General features: G+C 33.5%; 1 protein-coding gene across 2 annotated transcripts in view; it reads right to left on the reverse strand.

Annotated features, from left to right (window-relative positions):
- LOC149798726 (uncharacterized) overlaps positions 1-4,973 on the reverse strand; it is a 62,784-nt gene extending 57,811 nt beyond the window's left edge. For both annotated transcript variants that reach the window (XM_089957595.1, XM_089957594.1), the window contains exon 1: positions 4,877-4,973. The gene's annotated coding sequence lies outside the window, so the exon portion shown is untranslated. The remainder of the gene's footprint in view (positions 1-4,876) is intronic.
- Positions 4,974-6,000: the final 1,027 nt, after the last annotated feature.

Raw genomic sequence — 6,000 nt, forward strand, 5'->3', positions numbered from 1 at the left:
AATGATTCGTCCCCATTTAACACAAGTAACTAACTCTCACAGGTTGGTTATCAGAAACACTGAAATATGTCCAACAGCCAGAATGCACGTTTACGTTTTCTGTGTATATATTGGTGTACACCCCAATATTATGATCTGTTACTGTTTTAAGAATAATAATAAGCAAAACAAACTTTAAGCGATATGATAACGAATTATTTACTTTTTAACAATTTCTAACAAAATCCATATAATGTTGACATTCTGTCATACCTGATTTTCCTCGATTGGACAGTGTGAGAAACCATACTTTTGGTATATATATATATATATATATATATATATATATATATATATATATATATATATATATATATATATAATTATTATCATATACATATGTGTTTTAAGGTAAGTAAAGGCATAACTGACACGTAAAATGAGGTATAAGATGGAAATTCCATATACAATCATCAAGTAAAAGCAAATTAGACCAGGGTCATTTTCTTGACACAGGAATAGTTGAGTAATTGTTGTTTAAATCAGTGTCTAGCATGAAATGCATTCCATCTGGCTTAAAAATGTCTTCTTCATTTTGAATAAGAAGAAAAATGTCGAATAATGGGAAAAGTTATTTTTCAGAAAACTGTGGATGTGTTGGATACATCTGCCGGTGGATCACACAAATCATACTATTTTCTGTCACACAATGGGGATCTGAGCATTTTCTTTTAATATAGGAAGCTTGTCCTGATCGAAAATTGATATACTCACATGAAGAGGGTGACATGACTATGGGAGAGGATTTGCTAAAAAAAAAAATTTTTAATACTTTGTCTAAACCTATACATAATATATTGTCAGTGATATATATATATATATATATATATATATATATATATATATATATATATAGTCATTATTCAAATACATACAAATTGTAATACATTCATCTTCATATTATGGTATTAAAACATGTGTATTGTGGTGTTTTTAGTAACCCCTCACAGGTCAATAGACCAACAAGATCTCCACGTTTTTTCTTCTGACATTACTGCACAGGCACTTAATTTGGGGGGAAAAATGTATATACTAAACAATTGGTGAGTGCATCACCTGACACTCTATTTTGATGCAGTTTCATAAACTCACAGTTCTTGAGAGAACATATCTCTCACAAATATCACAAACACAGCATCTGTTTTATTCTGATCAACATAGTCACGCAGACAGAAACATTTGTTGAAACTCCTATTATTCTCCTTTGTGAAATGAAAGAAAGATTAACACCATGCAAAAAGCTGCATTTCACTAATTCTTTTTTCCGATCAATAAGACCCCATAAAAATCCTTTGTTATTATAATTTGAAGGAATTTACAAGAAACAATATGTTGTTATATTTCAAAAGTAATCAGCAGCCAGTGCATTATTTTTTATTCTAAAAAATTATAGTCGGATTTTTTTATCTGATAAATAAGAAATTTTACTTTAATAGTAAATTTTCAATCAGCCATTTAGAGAACCTCAGTATTTAACTTATTTTAACTAATTCATTATTTATAAATTGGATTAATAATGGTAAGAGTTACAATAAATGAAAATAAAACTGTCTCTTGTAACTTATGTCTTCTGACTAATTATTTGCACTTTTAGAGACACAAATTGTGAAAAATGCGAACCAGTTTTAAAGTTTAAAAAATAGTACATTCAAAGATTAAATTGAGGTTCTGTATATTAACAATGCCAATTAAGTATAAGAAAATAATCATACACTAGATCTTATTTTTTTAAATCATAAGTAAACATTTTTATCAGAACACAAACATGATTTTCCCCAATGATTATTTCAGCTTCTGTGACAAAATCTGTTCCAAAATTAACATCATGATAAATACAAGAAAAACTTTTGGAATGCTAATCTCTTTGAATGTCATTTTTCCTTTAAACCTAAGTTTTGCTGACTTTGCTCTTCAATGTATTTTTTCCAAGGCATGTGTACAATAGTGCCATAGGCTATGTTTCCATCTGAAAAAGCCTAATAAGTTCTACAGCTTCACGGTAACCTTTGACAAATCGTATAGATCTCAAAAAAAGATGTTGCAATAGACATGACCATGACCACTTGCAATGTGTAAAAATAATAACAGACGTTTCTGAGCCTCTAGAGCATGTTAATGTAGATGGAAAATACAACACTAGTGCAGCAGTCAAAACTTCCCAGCCCCGACTCATGAATATTCATACAGACTCCAGGTCCTTGTCCTTGTAGATCTATCAACAGTCCTGGCCAATTAGATCCTCATAAATATTCATGTTTATGGAAACAAGGGTAAGCTAGACAGTTTCACAAACAAACTACAAAACAACACACATCATCATTCACTACAGCATAAATTGCAATCAGACTATCACCACCCACAGTAACAAGATAAATGAAAAGAACAAAGAAACATTGTACATAGTACTGAACAGTAGTGTACTAACATGGGGGTGGACGGGGCAGTTGCCTTGGGTACCAGAGATCTTGGGGTGCCAAAACATGGGTGCCAGAGGTCTTGGTGCGCCAATACCCCTTTCTGCCATAATCACCGCCCCAGGTGCCATTTACCTTTAGTATGTCACTGGTCCTGAAGTAACTTGCTTAATAACTATTAAAACCGAATTCAATCACATATTTATCTCATTTATATGCTTATCTGTCCTCTTACTAACATCATTTATAACAGATGATCCTACATGTAAATGTGCTGCATATGCAGTAGCTATTAATGACACTGGTATTAATTATATTTCGTTAATCTTTAACATCAATGCTTTTTACATTTTCTCAAGAGTTCACACAAATGAAAACGTACTACACATGTTACATTTCATAACTGTGTGTCATGATCACGATGATGATTGTTTTTATTATTATTATTATTATTGTTATTATTATCATGTAACTTGGTATGGTATAGATGTCAATAAATGACTAGTACAAAAACGTACATCAATAAAAATTCAAAAACATTGCTTTAATTTTTCATTTCTGACTGAAATATTGGCAATCGAGTTGCTGTTTTCAGGGTGGGTGGGAGCGTGAGTTATTAAGTTCACCACGATAAGAATAAAAACAAGTTAGGCTTTAGAATTATCAAACCAGATTAAATGTTCTTGAACTTACTGCTCGTTGTTACATAAAAATGTTTGAACTGTTATCGTTTATTTATCAGCACATTTCCTTTTCTTTCCTTTCGCTGCTTGCCATGATTGGTTAAATTTACATGAAACAATTACAATAATTAAAGAGCTGTTTCTGTTCATAATTAATATAAATACCAGGGATGCCGCCTGAGGGAGTCTCAATCAACATCATGATTTTCTCCCAAAAAATGACAACCTCATTATTCCTGGTACTTTCTCTGTTCTCATATGCAAAAAGCTGACATTATTACATTTAAATGTAATCATGATTAAAAGATTAACTGTCTCTAATTAGTGTAATATTGGGCCTTTTGTACAACATATTCGGCAGAAGAAAAAAAAAACAACATAATTATTCAAAGCACAATACAACATAAAATAAACTAATATATACACTGACCTGTGACTGCTTTTTAAATTACTCTGGAGATCATGTTATGAATATTATGCTGCAATGGGTGAGAATATTTCCGTAAAAGCCCTGAATTACGTTTTTGATAATGGATGCACGCCAGTGATGCAGTGCTAAATAAAGAAGTGAGAGAACGCAATACAGTGAGGCAATGCATGTTACTCAGATACAGGGGTGGGGTAAGGACAGTTATGAGCAAAAAGTAATAAGGGAATGCACAAAAAAGGTATCCCAGGATACGCTGCTCAAACATGTTCCTATATCACTACGCCTTTGATGCAAGGGCCATATTAATATTATATGTTTGTATGCACATATTTTATGCCGCATATGCCTGTCAAATATAAAAATCATAAAAAATACAATACACAAGTGAGGTAAGAAAGGTCCATATTTTCGGATAGCTATATTAAAACAAAGCCTAAGAATATTATTCGCTTGACCTGTTAAGTCAATGGCAGTTCATAGCAAAAGAAGTGTATGCACCCCAACCCAAAATTTATACCTGCATTTTTCATGTGATGCTCACACTGCAAACACAAGTCATCTTCCAAGGTCACAACTCTGAAAACGGTGTATTAAACAGCTTGATGCATTTTTTTTAAAACTTGCCATCCATGTCGTTTTTGAGACATTTATTTGCCTAGTCCAAAAATGCAATGCGCCTCACCTGATATTTATGTTTTTGGTGATGCGTCTTTTATTACAGAACAACTATTTGCCTAGACCGATAAATCAGCCCTTCGCCCGTGATGATTGTGATGTTGGGGTACCTTAGGTACCTAGTCCTACATGTAAGACATAGCACATGTTGATTTTGTTTAGGTGCCAAAACATAAATATCAGCGTCAGGTCTTACATGTAGGACTACTTAGGTACCTAACCCTGAATACACGTCTACGGTGTACTGCTATGGGTTCTTTTTTGTCGATAGCTGGTTGTTGTTGTTGTTGTAGGGTTAAAGCAATTTTTCAGCACACAATAGGCTATACATGGCCGCCAGTATTAATGGTGGAGGAAAACCCGGGAAAACCCCGGAAAGAACCACCGACCCACGAGAAGCTACTGGCAAGCTTTTTCACATACCCACATTGGCCGAATCCGAGACTCGAACTCGCAGACAGAGGTGAGATAGCAGTGATCCGTAACTGAGAGCGTTTTAGACCACTCGGCCACTTGGGGCCCCGTTGATAGTTGGTATGAAACTGTTTACTTACTGCAAAGTAACTATAACAAGACCAACCTGATACACATAATTCACGAATATATTCATATCTTTAAATATTAAACAATAATACCTGAAAAAGTCACATCATATCCTTAAATGAAGAAATTTGACAGGGCCAATTTTTGACAATTGACACTACCCTGCCACCTAAGCTAACCCAAGTCAGCATGAACAGTAACTCCTCCAGGCACTTGGGTTGGTAAAAAATGTAAACAGTGGCAAGACAGCAATGCGACAGAAATTGAGCTCAAACACACAAGAAACTAGCTACGATGTCGTAGCCTCAACTTGATTTGTTGTGGTTGAGGTATGAGTAGGGATACTAATATTAGTACTAACAAGAAACAGTTCATTTTATGAAAACGCAGGTATTTTAATACAAGGAATTAGATTATACAAACATTTTCCCATTCAATACACGAAATGAATAACAACATTTTTTAAAAAAAATTTGTGTGTAATGTATTTTCCAGGCTAGACAGGGACTTTTGAAATGAGTCGTATTTCATGCCAAAAATATTGGTGGGTGCTTACAAAATGGGCATAAAAAGATTTCAGAAGTACCTCACACGATGAAAAGTGAATTTATTCTTAAAGCTGAATGTTCACACATGCCTATAACCATGTTTGAAAGTTGCAAATTTCATCTTGAAATAACCATTAGCAGGGCTTTCCTTATCACCCAGAAGCTGGGTGATTTACCTGGGTACTATTACTTTGCACTCAGCACCTTTAAAAAAACAAAATAAAACCTTTATGCCTATTGGGGAAGGTTCCCCACATTCCTCGCCTACTTTGGTAACTCACCTTTCAACTTGAAGTCTAATGTAAGACCCTGCTGAGGTCAAGATTTTACAAAACAGGACAAAAGACCAATATTAAAAATGGTGGACAATGCATGTCTTTAAATGCTTCTTGTAAATTTATCTGAAAAAATATCACCTTAAAATAACAGTCAAGATTTTGCAAAACTAATGACCAATATTAAAAATGGTTAACAGTGTATGTGTTTGAATAGCCTTACTGTGAATTTATCTTAAATGAAATCATAAAGATGAGTTCATTTTTCAATTCTGCACACTCAGATTATGCAGGAAACATTCTATTTTATATACCTTATAATTCTGAAAGTTTCCCCCTCTTGCTATTTTAAATGACAAAGTGTATGCTATGATTGCTTTAGAATAGTTGTCA

The sequence above is a fragment of the Sinohyriopsis cumingii genome, chromosome 5 (assembly GCF_028554795.1).
Source record: "Sinohyriopsis cumingii isolate HCF-2022 chromosome 5, ASM2855479v2, whole genome shotgun sequence".
In the NCBI taxonomy this organism is placed as follows: Eukaryota; Metazoa; Mollusca; class Bivalvia; order Unionida; family Unionidae; genus Sinohyriopsis; species Sinohyriopsis cumingii.